At 34.7% G+C, this 14,829-nt stretch overlaps 1 non-coding gene across 1 annotated transcript; it reads right to left on the minus strand.

The window, feature by feature from the left end:
• Window positions 1-10,511: 10,511 nt before the first annotated feature.
• On the minus strand, window positions 10,512-10,583 carry TRNAE-CUC. Its single transcript has one exon. It is a non-coding gene; the product is annotated as a tRNA-Glu (tRNA).
• Window positions 10,584-14,829: the final 4,246 nt, after the last annotated feature.

Raw genomic sequence — 14,829 nt, forward strand, 5'->3', positions numbered from 1 at the left:
CTGTGGGAATTAAGAGATGCATGCATATGAAATGGTATATGCATGTAATAGAATACTTTATAAACTTTTCTTTAAGGGATAGAAAGAGGTTGAGTATCTTTGGCAAGCTAACCTAAAGTTTCTTTCATTAAGTTTGCACCATAATAAGTTTGTGTTTTTATTGGGTGAAAACAGAGTCACATTTTCTCATATGGAAGAAAAAGTATTTTGCAAAGAATGTTTATTATTCATAATGTTTCACTTAAACAAATGGGGTGATAAATTTAAAATTGCTAGTAAATTGAGTAATTGAGTTAACCCCTTCTTTCCCAGTTGTAGCTATCAAACTGAATATTATTTACCATAGTGTAAAACTCAGCTTCCTAGATCTTTCTTCACTTCTTTTTAAACTTTTTCCTTAATTATAGGGAACCTAAAAAAAATTTTTTCCCCCACAAACAATAATGCTGGAGCTTCATGTAACTAAGTTTGTGTAGACATTCTCTTGGACTAGCAATGGCTGGCCTCTTCCCATGTCCTAGCCAGTCTGTCCCAGCATAGCTGCTTTAAATAGCCTTCCTTTGGCATCTGGCAAGATGATAGAGCTGTGTTTTCAATCAGGAGGGCAAAACAGAGGGGCACGTAGACTATATTTTACTCTTGTCATATATGTCACAGTCACAAGCCACCTCCTAAACAGGAACTAAGCCAGTCAGTTTTTGTCTCACAATCAGCCATTGTTAAGTTTATTTTATTATTTTGACATATTTCTAAGAGCAGAAATACATGCATAACATAGTACACAGATAGTGGGGTGTGGTAACATCATCAAAACCCACATACAGACTGGTGGCCGTCAGATGAAGATACTGCCAAGCTCAGTGCTCAAGTGTTGCCTATGGTAACAAATATCCTTTACAGCTCTAGTAAAGGAGGCTCGATGGGCCATTGTGCCCCCTTTCAAAGGTAAGTAAAAGAAATCTATGAGTTCATTATTGCTGAATCATTAGCAGACTGAAGGCATATGTGCTGCCCAAAGAGAACAGACTTAAACACCATGTGCCTCCCAACCATAACTATCATGGGAACGGGGCTCAGTAGTAAATCCATGAATTATCTGACCTACTCTGACCAGTTCTCACAACAGAGCTGCTTCTTTGATGTGACCATCAAACCCATAGCATGCCCAAGAGCAGGAGCCACAGACAAAACAACACAGGAGCCATAACTCAATATAGATACATTTAGCCATTTCTTCAAATACCAAAGTCCGGCAGGCAGCTTCCTTGCTCTGGGTATCAGGAGCTTGAAAAAAAAAGGAGAAACGAAGTTCACCAGTTTGTCTTCAGGATATGACACAGTGACAGAAGTGGTGAAAGTCTTTTGTGTAATTATTCTTTTTAACTATATAGCTTAGAAGTTAGAATTCTGTAAGAGTATTAAAGGGGATCAAATTTTTGCTACAACAAAACTGTGGCTTTTGGGATATTGATTTTAAGTTGGTTGTTAAGAAATAAAAAGACCCCAAAAGAATCTTTAACTCTCCCACTTTCCTGCCTAACTGATTCAAATGGAAAGGCCTGCTCCAGAAAGGGAAACTTAATGTATTCACCTTAGAGTGTTAGATGATTCCAGGCAGGAGTCCAGTAGCTAGATCTACTCCCCCCACAGTGTCCCATTGTTTCTGGGTTGCCCAGTAATAATTTGCCTGCCATGTATGTTCTGCTCTTTCTCAGCTACCTGTAAATTGCCTATTTCCTTCTAAATCTCAGACCTATGTCCCCTTTCTCCTTTGTTCATAATGGCGTATAAACAAACCTCAACTGCTCACTGTGTTTCGGGTCTCATAGCTTATGACACCCCCAGCATGTATGTCCATAATAAACTGTACAATCCTCCTTTCATGTTTCTGTTAATCTGATTATTAGCCCAGCTAGAAGAACTTAAAAGGTGAGAGGAAAAGAATCTTTTTTAGCCCCCTCAGTATTCTCTACTGATGCAGTAAAGTCATATTAATATGGAGGTTTACTTACTGATAGTGCAACTTCATGGCCATATCCAAGATTATGCATGTTTAATTAGTCAAGTCTGTTAAGCAGTTTTGTTTAAGAAGCAAGAGCTTATTGAAATTCTTGATACTTATTCAACAGACCACTTAGAAAAAACTTAAAATCCATATTTATAATCCTAGTGAATTTATTTCTACTCTATTTAATATACAAGCCATTTTTTAAAAAATCTCAATTCTTCAGTGAATATAGTAAATACAATAATGACTGAAAGAACGAGTTCTGAAATCAGATATATCTGTATACAACTTAAGATGTATTAACGTTCGACTTTGGACAAATTACTGAATCTGTATAAGCTTTGTTTTTCCAATTAGTAAAATAAGATTAAAAAACAACATCTGTGTCTGTAAAATATAAGTACTATTTGAATGATTGTATAAATAGTTCATTGAGTTAATGTGGAATAATTGATCGATTTATCCTTTTGTTGAAATTTAGTTTACAACTTTTACTATTAAAGATAAGTTTTAATGAAAAAAAGAACACCTATCTCATGAGGATTTTCTGAGGATTAAATGAGATAATCTTCAAAAGACTTGGCACATATGACACTATTAATAAATAATAATGTAGCTTATTCCAATCTAGTTCACTGAAAATGTTTTAAGATCCAAAATAAGTCTCATTGTTTTATTCACCTTTATTCAAGTATGTACCAAGGTAGTCCCCCAACACCTGCTCTCGTTACATTAAATCAGTTGCATGACATGTTTTCAATGAATCTATTTACAGATTCATGGAATTTCAGAGTTAGAAGAACATAGCCTAAACCAATGGTTCATTTTGTAGATGAAAAAAACCGAGGCCCAGCTAAGTTAGATAATCTTTCCTGTAATCATGGAACCAGATCACCTAACGTTTGTGGTTCTTTCTAAGATGTGACCATAGAATAAACATTTTCTTTCATGCCTTTTATATTTTAGGTGCCAAAAGCCTTTATTTTGTTATAGATGAGCTAAATAAATCTTTCCCTCTTTTTGTTTTTGTTTTATTTAGGATAGCATGCTTTGTTTCTGGTCTTCATGAGCAATGGTTTGTAGTCTGATCCAAAATATATACGATGGAGTCATATTTCTTTAAAAGGAAAAAACTTAATCTAATGAATATGGCTGAGATTGAAATTATAACACTATCTTTAAATGATGCCCTTCATTATCAAAAAGCCCCACACATAGGCAAACAGAGTTATGATCCAAAATAAGATCGAGCACTTAAAGCAGAATCTTTCATATATACTGATAAAACTGCTGACTCACCAATGGCTGGGCATAGACTCCAGCTGCGGCTGTGCCCACCCTCCTTTCTGTGGCTCCCCGAAGCTCTTAATATGAAAGCAAAATTCTTCACCTCAAGCTACAAGGCCATGCATGATCTGTCCCCTGCCTACCTTGTAGGCATCTCTTCACCTTCCTCTGCTATCTCTGACTTGCCATCCAGCCATCCTGCTTTCCTTCGACCCCTGGCATTCTCCTAACTCTCTAATGCTACAAAGCCTTTGCCCGTATTCCTTCTACTACAGATGTTCTTTTTTTTCCCTTTTCCCTACGCGACACATCTTCATTTTTCAGATCTCAATATATATGACATTTCCAACTGGTTCAAACCTTATTATGGAACTTTGTGAACCACATGCTTCTCCTTCACAGAATTTGTCAGTTGCAATTCACATTGGTGATTACATGATTGCCATCTGATGTCTCCTTCACTACACTGAAAGAAAAGCAAATGATAGTGACTAGGTTCTGCTCACCAGTAAGTCTCCAAGGCCTCTTTGCCCTGTTTTATACAGAAGGGAAGCTCAGCAAATATTAGTGGACATTCATTAAATGAATACATGAATGTGTGACTGGATGAGGAATGAATGAATAAATGTCGCATGCTGGACCTGCGTACTTGTTGTATTGAATTTATTTGAATTGCTTCCCCCAAACTTTAATCTAATAGCAGAGTATACATCAAGTCAAAGTAAGCATAACTGATAAAATGAGGGGAAGCTAAAAAAAAAATCATCTGCCATTCCCTATAAATACAAAAAACTCTAGATTTTAATTATACTCAACATTTCCCAGGTAAGTATGGGTTGCTTAGATTAAATGTGTTCAAATGAGACACATGAGACTAGGATGCCACCTTGTGGTTTATTTTCACATTTATCATTTTCAATCTGCTTAGAACTTTCCCATTTTAGAAAAGCACCATTATAAGCTATGCAATGGAGAAGAGGGGAATTTTCCTCAGCTAAATATTGTTTGCATGCCATGATCCCAAAGAGTTTATTCAAATATTATCATTTATTTCTTTCTGTTTTTTATTTTAATTAAATATTGAATTGGTACAGAAATTATATAATATATGTATAAGTTATAAATTATCAAATCGAATTAACACCCGTGTACCCACCACCCAGGTTAGCACTACCAGTACTTTAAAAGACTCCTTCAGGCTTCTTGCAAATCCTTTCTCCATGTTCTCTATTAACCAGCAATAACCACTACCTTGCTTTTACTCGCAGTTTACCATCTATGTATATATCAATGAATAATATTTTAATTTAGCATTTTAAAACCGTATAAAATGGGATAGTTCTGTATTCAACTTTTTAAATTAAAATTTGTTTGATTCATCATGTTGATGAAAGGAGCTGTGATCCGTTTATTTTCACTACTCTGCAGTATTTCATTGTATGACTATACCACAATATATTTCACTACTCTAATCTTGGTGGCCATTTGGGTGGCTTCCAGTTGGGTATATTATGATAATGTTGCTTTGAATATTCTTAATCTCACAGTTCTCACATAAAGGGTTTCCCAGGGTTTAAATTGCTACTATGTGCCAAGTACTGTCATAGCCTAGTGTGTACAAAGATGAATGAGATATAGGCTCTGCCCTCACGGGACTCTTGGCATACTATCACCTAATTGCCTTCAAAGATCATGCTAATCATCTAGACCAAAAAACAGGAACAATTTTTTAAAATTTTTATCTGTTAATTACAGTTGACATTCAATATTATATTAGTTTCAGGTGTACAACATAATGGTTAGACATTTATACAATTTAAAAGTGATCCTTCCCATAAGTCTAGTACCTATCTGGAACCACACACAGTTATTACAATATTATTAACTATATTCCCTATGCTGTACTTTACATCCCCATGAATATTCTAACTACCAGATTTGTACTTCTTAATCCCCTCACTTTGTTCACCCAGCCCCACCAAAACCCCTCCCATCTGATAACCATCAGTTTGTTCTCTGTATCCATGAGTCAAACAGCAAAACTTGACCACCAATTATATGATTATTACTTTGCAAAACAAGAGAAATATATTTTATAAACTCTGACTTTTTGTAAACTCAAATTAAAAAACAGAACACACAAGACAATAGCAAATTCTTTAAAGTACTATATGTTGTAGATATTCAGAGGATGTAATAAGCAGAAAAAAGCAAATTAATCAAGTAGGCCTATGGTATAAATTTAAATTGCTTTTCTTTTATGTAACTAAAGTACAAATATTTTTTCTACAGCCTACTCATTAAAGGAGAAAGATTTTAAAATGAAGCATTTTTAAGTCATAAAATAATGATGAACAAGGAGATGTGGTAAAGATTATTTTTAAATACATAAAAATTGTACTTAAGAATAAAACACTTTCACAAATCAATATGCTTACTCATAAACACAAGTACACTATGTTTACTGTTAAATTTATTTCTATTTTATATACATATATAGTGATATATATATATATATTTTTTTAAAGCCTACAGGACCAGTCTTCCTAGGTGGTCTCCCATTACAAGTACTAAGCATGCCCAACCCTGCTTAGCTTCTGAGAAGAGGCACATTCAGGGTGGCATGGCCATAGACTAAATTTGTCTCTTAACTTAGATTTTCCATCTTTCTATGGAATCTGGTAACCCCCCCCCCAAAAAAAAAAAATTAGTTGCTAAGATCGACTTTCACCAAATTCAATTATATATTTGAAAGAGAACATGAAATGTCATTTAATTCCTCTTTACTTCTATGTGACATTCTCCATGAACCCTATATATAAAGACTGCTCTAAAGAAAATACTGTAGGGTCACCTGAAAATTTGTAGTGTGGGAAGTCTTAAAGAATACAGGACTTAGGCTGGGCAAATCCAGGATGGAATCCTGGTTCTCCCACATACTTATGTGACCATAAATAAGTTATATAAGCTTTCTGAGTGTACGTTTTGGAAGGGGACCAAAGTTTTGCTATTATAAAATATGCCTTTTGGGATATTGATTTTAAACTGATTATTAAGAAGCAAAAGACTCAGAAAGAATATTTGACCTTCTCCCCTTACCTGCCTAAAAAATTTCATATAGAAAAATCTACTTAAAGAAAAGGAGCACCACCTTGGCAACATAATATAAACTAAATACGGTAGACAGGGAGCAATCTAGCAAGGCCTCTTTTTTGGATTTCCCTCTGTGTCTCGTTGTTTCTGGGTGGCCCAGAAAGAATTTTTTTACGTGTTTGCTTTTTCTCATCTACCTGTAAATTGCCTGCTTTTCTTTTGAAATCCCAGACCCCTGCCTCCCTCCCCTTTGTCTAGAATACAAGCCTCAACTGTCCAATGCCTCCTTGGGTCTCATATTCTTATTTCATTCCCTCATATACATTCATAATAAATTGTGGACACTTTCTCCTATTAATCTGTCTCATGTTAATTTGATTATTAGCCCATCTAGAAGAACTTAGAAAAGTGAGAGGAAAATTTTGGATTTTTTTTTTGACCTCCACATTTTCTAAACTACAAAACAAGGACAACTATTGTAAGGATTGATTTGATTATTGTGCATAAAGTGCTCAGTTCAGTGTTCAGCATCTAAAAGAACTCAATGGATGATAGACATTATTCAAAATGACTCGCCTTAGTTCTTCTTACACTTGTTCTTGTCTCTGAAAATATTGAGCTGTGGTTTATACAAAAATAGCATCGGGAGGGGCTTAATATGTTTATGACTGTTTTCAAGTGAAGTTCTAGCAATCCCCTTTTTGGTTTAACTGATGATGTAATCCATTCATTCAGCACCAACCGTATGTTAAACACTGTAGTGGCTACTGGTGAAAGTCCTTCACTCCCTTTCTTTCTACTTTTGGTTATTCTCAGGCATCCTTATAATTCTAGTATGCATCAGCCCAACTCAACGTTCACTGTAGTAGCCCAACCCTGGATGAATGATTATTTTTTATTTAAAATAAAATAATCTGACAAATTTAGAAAAATGTTTTTGTTATACAGCAAATAATCCTTGCTTTCTTTTAAATAATTGCTACTCCTTTACCTTTAAAGAACCACTTCATATGTGGAGTATTTCTGCAATCAGTTCTTTAGCATTTCCCCATTCTTCACGAGCACAGAATTGAGCACAATATTTTGACTGTACAAAGCAGCAACTTCATGCTTTGTGTAGGTGATGTGACCTATTGCTGTGTCTAACAATATTATGTAGAAAAAGTATACTTCTTTGACTAAAAATAGCAAATGAATAATTAAAACATCACAAAATGATACTAAAACCAAGTAAAATAAAACTCTATTAACAAATTAACCTAACAAGAGAAATATGTATGCTATATGTTATTAATGACTAAATTGCAATCTCCAGACTCTTTTTTCTTGACTTCCTTGACTCTGACTTGTCCTGACTCTCCTTCAGATTTTCCTCCTTTCACATCCTCTAGATCAACTCATGCCTGCTAGCCTTGGTTCTTCTTTGTGCTGCATATAATCTCTTGGTAAGTATTTCCACCCTTGAAGCTTCAGTTCTCACCTCAGAGCTGAATCGCCTCCAAATTTATCATCCTTAGTCAAAAATTTTAACCTATGTACAGAACAGCTTCACTCGGATAACCTCTCTTCAGTCCACACCTAAATGCGACATGACTTCCTGCTTTGCTTCATTTCCAATAAGCACCCTTTTCAAATTAATGGGCCATAATAAAAACCTTAATTATTTTCTCCTTTGATTCATATTCACCAGTGATAAACAGTCTTATCGCACTTTCTTACCGGTGCCTATAACAGGGACTGACATGGAGTAAGAATTCCATGAGTGTTTGCTAACTTGGTGAATAAACAAATGAATGAATGACAGTAACTCTGTGACGCATTCATGGCAGGTATTATCATTGCCATTGTACAAAGATCTAGAGACTCAGAGAATTTGAGTCACTCGTCCAGGATAACCCAGCTGATAGTGTCAATTAGGATTAATTCAGTCTTTGGCTCCTGAACAAGAGTGTTTTCTTAGCTTTCCTAAGACCTCTTTTTCTTCTCCTTATTTGGTCTTCTGTAATATCTAGCTGTTGGTAGGTTTGCTGTCTCCTCTCAGTAGTTTAGACTCTCAGTTCCATGAATCATGTTTATAGTAATGACCTCTTAGACTTGTTCACTGTGATCTGTTCCTCCATGAGTCTATTCTGCACTCAACAGTTGTTGTCTCACCACTCATCTTTGTTTAATCTTCTTCATTTTCTTGACCTTTTTTTTTTTTTTTTACAATATTCTATCCTCTTCATTGCAACTTTGTCCTTGAATCTCTCTCATCTTGCTATGACCTCTCTTACTGCTCCTTTACTATTTCTTTTTTAGTTATTCTACTTCTCATTCTCTTATACTGTATTCCCATTTGGGTTTATTTCTTGATATTCTGTTCTTTTTATAGGTTCTTCTTTTTAGAGAGCTCAAATCTTCTCAAACTTTTAAACTAATGTCTCCAAAATCTATATCTTCAACCCTAAATTCCATCCTGTAGATCTAACCACCATTTGGCTGTGCGGCCTCTGTGGGGATCTAGTTAGCTTAAGTTCTCTCCCCAGTCTATGTTCCCATCTCAAGCTCTCTATTACTTTTTATGCCATCCCAACTTTACTAACCACACAAAATACAAATTGTGGAGTCATTTCTTATTGTTCTTTATTCTTAAACCTTTATACTCTATCAGACACCAAAGCTACTGGAGTTCCCTTTGCAACTCCTTACCTTGTTTTAAGGTCCTCTATAATCTGGCTTCAGCAACTTTTTTGACCTCGTAGTGCACCGTTCCGCAGGAAAGGTCTCCTTCTATAGCCAGACTAACATAGTGATCCTAGGTACAGAGCAGGCTTTGATCATCCTGGATCCCCTTAGATGATATGTCAGTCTTTCCAGATCCTACTAGCCTTTAGTTTGGCTTGGGAACCTGTTTTCAAGTTCTATTTTGATTCTCGTACCCATTTCCTTCTCCTTACCTTCATCATAATTATTTGAAGTGCCTATCACATAGCAAAAAGTCAATGAATGATGCCTATTATTTTGTTAATGGCAATAATGACAAATATACTTCTGTCATTTTTTCACTGTGAGTTTCTTTAAATGCTAGGATCACAACTTCTTTTTTTAGTCCCCTGTGTCATTAATAAATATTCACGTTTTTCCTCTTCCAAACCATTCTCAACATAGCTAAAAGTAAAATCAAGCATTAGTCCATTTCTATGACATTGTGAAATTTCAGATTTAAAATAAATGTCAAGATAAAAAACTGAATAGCTCAAAAAGTTACAAAGGTTAGAATGTTTTTGAAACTGCAGAATTTAAAAAAAATAATTGATGTCTATAGGGCACCATTTTTCTTCTCTTTGACTCCAACATTTCAGAATTTTTGAGGCCATGGGCAGGCAGGTGTGATTCCCAGAGTCTCACTTTGTCCTGAATGTAAGAATTCTCAATTATACTTAATTTCATTTTTTGAGAAGCCTATATAATATTTACATACTTGGAATTGACACATTGGATGAAAGAAATTTGTCATATTTGTGTAAATATTAGAGAAAATTTAAAACATAGATAAAAGAACTAAAATGAGTTAGGCTTATTAAGAGAAAGTATAATGAACCAGCTATTTGGTAACTAACCAACAACCTCTCATGAAAAAAGATCTTAGATTTATAAAGTAAAACAGGATAGGAACAACTCTGATATACATAAATAATCTACAAAGCACATAATCTTGAAAATATTGAACTTGTCTCTAAGCATGATGCAAAATAGATATAATCCCTCTTTTTGGTAGTAAAAGCTCAAGATTAAACAAAGACTTAAAGAAATTATTGCTTCTATACATAACCAAATTATCTCCAAAACCTAGAAAATGCAATTTTAGAAGTGACTTAAATTTTTGAACAAATATATTTAGAGTATTTTAGAATCAGGGATCTTTATGTTGTTTATTTGAATGTAAATAATATATGTAAATAGGTACGGGACATTTTAAATCTTAGATAAAAAAGAGAAAAACACACACAGAAAAGTACATCTCAGATTAGATAATATTTAAAAACCAATGGAATTTTTATGATTGATAAAAACAACAAGCACCACCCAAGAACGATTTTTCGGCAGCCGGAGAAGAAAAAAAAAAAAAAGGCTAAGCCTGTTCCCTGACCGGGAATCGAACCCGGGCCGCGGCGGTGAGAGCGCCGAATCCTAACCACTAGACCACCAGGGAACCTTGTGGAGCTGTTTCCTCAGCACTATTTGTTGCTTTGCAAATCGCCACATAAACCTGGCCAGTACAAAACAAGATGGTTGTCTCTAAACTCCACCCACTCGTTCCTGGTCTGGGTTTCAGTCTCTTAAACTGGGGCAAATTCACAGCGTCCCCAGCCAAGCTCCCCCGAAGCTCCTAAAGAAAAAGCTCCACCCTCTAAATTCATATGTCTTTTGATGCCGGAAAAGACGTTCTGAAATTGCATTACAATTACATAATTACGTAGACAAATGTTAAATTACCGCCCAGCACCCTGTAATTTGATTTATAATTTTTCTAATCATCTTGCTGCTCTTCCTAAATCTAACCTCAGTCTCCCTTTATGTCGTTCCCTCTAATACAGATGTTAAGTTCCATTAAACATTTTACTAAATCTAACGAAAGACTGCAACTGGCGGGGCGCATTTCACGTAGTGGAGCTGGGTGCGACACCGCACATGTCTTTGGAATATATATATTTCTAATAATGATTACTTATTTGGAAGTCAGGCCGACAAAACTGAGAGTTGTGAGTGATGCCTACTGAACCAGGGAATCTGCAACCGGATCCAAACAAACCCTCAGACCCACTGTGCTTCCATTATCCTCATATTTTTCCAACAGTTATTATTTGGGCAATTGCTTCACCTCACATCATGTGGTATGATACATTGCCAAGAAATGATGCAATTACCAAATGAGTCAAGAAACCTTACAGCCCAGCCTCAATTCAGAAACGCTCATGAAATACTAGCAGAAGGCGATAGAATGTAACTCAGCTTTGAAAGTGCCAACCATTACAGTCTAACAAATGTAACCCGAGAGACCCTGCTTCTCTGCAAAATGGAAGGAGGCTTAAGTAAAACAGATATAAATTCGTAATGAACTTGTTCGAAACATCCGGCACCACTGTAAATTACTGCTGTCACCCATCGCCATAGAATTTAGGTGAGCTTTGCTTGCATATTTGTTTTCAGCAACTCAGTAGTATTTAGATTATTGATAAAATTTACCTGAATTTATTTAATAACATACAAACGGGAGTGTTAATAAGACTTACTAAGACTAATAAATAAAGATGGGAAAACCACCAGGAGAAATTTCTAAACTTAATTTTTATATTTTAGATGAGACACACATCTTTTTCCTACAATCAGGGAATTTTTAGGACATCAAGTTCAGTAGGTGGAGCTCTTACCTCTCAATTGGGGGTTCCCAGAGCTTAGTATTAGAGTACTTGGTTTTGAATAAAAAGATAAAGCAGATACTATTTTAGAATAATTTTAAGTTTTAATAAGTTTAGTCACATATTGTACAAAAGGTACAAAAGGGTGCGACGAAATTCACCATTTCTCTCTGATCATTCCTCATTTCTTCTTCCCAAAGGTATCTAGTGTTAAGTTTCTTCTGTATCCTCCTAGAAATAGTCTATGCATATACAAACTACTATTTATTTATCCCCCACCTCCAACTTTTTATCTTGAAACATTACAAACCTACAGAAAATTGCAAGCATAGGACAATGAACACGCATATACCCTTCATCTAGACCTGTGCTACCCGATTTAGTATCACCAGCAACATGTGGCTACTGTGCATTGAAACGTGGCTTGCACAAATTTAGATGTTCTGTGAGTGCTGAATGAAAGAAAAGAATGTAAAATATCTCAATAATTTTTATACTGATTACATTTTTAAATGATAATTGAATAAACTGTCAAAATATTAAAATTAATTCCTTTTTTTACTTTTTAAAATGTAGTTACTATAGAATACAGCATTTAAGATTATATATATGGTTTGCATTACATCTCTATTTTACAATACTGATTTATTGTTACTACTTTGCCATGTTTTTTTCTCTTGATCTTTTTTTCTGAACCATTTGAGGTTAGTTGCAGACATCATGATACTTCTAAATACTTTATCATATATTTCCTAAGAACAAACAATACAATTTTATAATTTTTTTTAATGCAGCATTCATTTAAGGATTACACATTGCATTTAGCTGTCACATTTGTAGTCTCTTTTACTCTAGAATAATTCCCCAATCTTTTTTTTTTTTTTTTTTTTTTTACAACATTGGCCTTTTTGAATAGTGGAAGACAGTTGTTTCAGAAAGTTCCTCAATTTAGATACATACTTCTTTTAGTAGGAAAACTACCTTAAAGTGATGTGTCTTTCTCAGTGCATTACATCAGAATGTGCATAATGCTGATGTATTGCATTATCTGTAATGGAAATGTGATAGGCAGAATAATGGTCCCCATAGAGATGTTCTTGTCGTAATCTCCAGAACCATGAATTTTGCTTCACCTGGTAATGGGAACTTTGCAGAGGTGATTAAACTAAGGATTTTGAGATAGAAGAGATTATCGTGGATTATCTAGGTGGGTCCAAAATCATCACAAATGTCCCCATAAGGAAGGAGGCAGGAGAGTCAGTGTCCCAGTGATTTGTGATCAGAGGAAGACTCAACAGGCTTTAGTTGGCTTTGAGGGCCGGAGGGAGGGAGGGAGCCATGGGCCAAGGAATACAGGTAGCCTTTGGAAACTGGAAAAGGCAAGGAAACAGACTCTCCCCTAGAGCCTCCAGAAAGAAACTTGCCCTGCCAACACCAAGATTTTAGCCTGGTGAAATGGGTGTCAGTCAGACTTCTGGGCTGCAGAACTGGAAGATAATACATTTGTGTTATTTTAAGCCATAAGTTTGTGGTAATTTTCCACAGCAGCAATAGGAAACTAATACAGTACATTTTGATCATCTGGTTAAGGTGGCTGCCATATTTCTCCATTGTAAAGGTACGTGTTACCATTGTAATTAACAAATATTGAAAAAAAGCAAATATTGCTCATGGAAGTAATATTTTGAGACTGTGTGAATATTTTCTGTTCAGCAAACCCAATGGTTTCCATTCGTTGATATTTGCCTGAATCTATTACTATGGTGACTACAAAAATGGTGCTATTTTATTTTTTTTCATTCTCACGTAAAGAACTTTCCTTTCACCCCTCCCTATTTTCATTTTCTATTTAATTTTTAAATATCAGTTTGAACTCAGTCTTATTATGTTTTTGTGTTTTTATTCGATGTGTCATAATCCGTTGCTGTTATTATTCATTTAATACTTAAATTATCCCAAATGTGGCCAGAAGGAGTCTCTTTAAGCTGGCTCCTGTATTCTTTGGACATCTCTATAAATTTTTGAGCACTTCTTTATTTTCTGGCACAAGATGGTCCAAGTATACTAGGTAGTTTATAGATTTACTTAGAGACAATTAATATCTTAATGCATAGATCTGTTTAAAAATTTTACACAGGGGCATATTCTTCTGTAACTCTTTAATATCTTTTGAAGGATGCTCATTATTTACATGGAGTTTTTTCATTATTTTTGATAACTGCATGGTATTCCACTGTAATTTTATTTAAGTGGTTTCATATCATTGGTCATTTAGATTGTCTCTAATCTTTTGCTGTTACTAAAGTACTCCAACAAATAACATTGGCCCAACATACTTTAGCATTAATTTTTATCAGTTTATCCCACAAGTGGTTCATCTTATAGAGTGCCAATATCTGATTTGAAAATGTTGTTATATATGTTAGAAGAAAAAATCATAGCACCCAATTTAAATTCAATTATAGTTTTAATTTAGTGACAATTTTATTTTTCAATTTGATTTCAATCTGACTCAGCTATTTTTTTTTCTGTTCATTAATTTGTTAATTCACCAAACAAATATTTATCGACCATCTATGTTAGGCATCAAAGGCATCGAAGTGAACAAAACAGGATCGCTAACTTTGAAACTTAGTCTGATGGGGTTCAAGTAAACAAGCAATTACAATATGGTAGGGTAGTGGATAGTAAAAGAAATATATGGCTAAACTTTAATAAAGTTTATTTAATAGATTAAAAACTCATCATTCATCCTGTATACTTTGTTGATGGGAACGTAAATGGTACAGCCATTCTTGAAAATAGTTTGGCAGTTTCTTATAAAACTAAACATGTACTTACCATACAACCCAGCAATTGTACTCTTGGGCACTTATCCCAGAGAAATGAAACTTGTGTTCACACAAAATCTACACATGAATGTTTATAGTAGATTTATTCATAATACCTCCAAACTGGAAACAATCAAAATGTCCTTCAGTGGGTAATACACTGTGGTACATCCATACCATGGATGAAATATTTATTAAAAAAAAAAAA

This window comes from Rousettus aegyptiacus, unplaced genomic scaffold (assembly GCF_014176215.1).
Source record: "Rousettus aegyptiacus isolate mRouAeg1 unplaced genomic scaffold, mRouAeg1.p scaffold_m13_p_1, whole genome shotgun sequence".
NCBI lineage: Eukaryota > Metazoa > Chordata > Mammalia > Chiroptera > Pteropodidae > Rousettus > Rousettus aegyptiacus.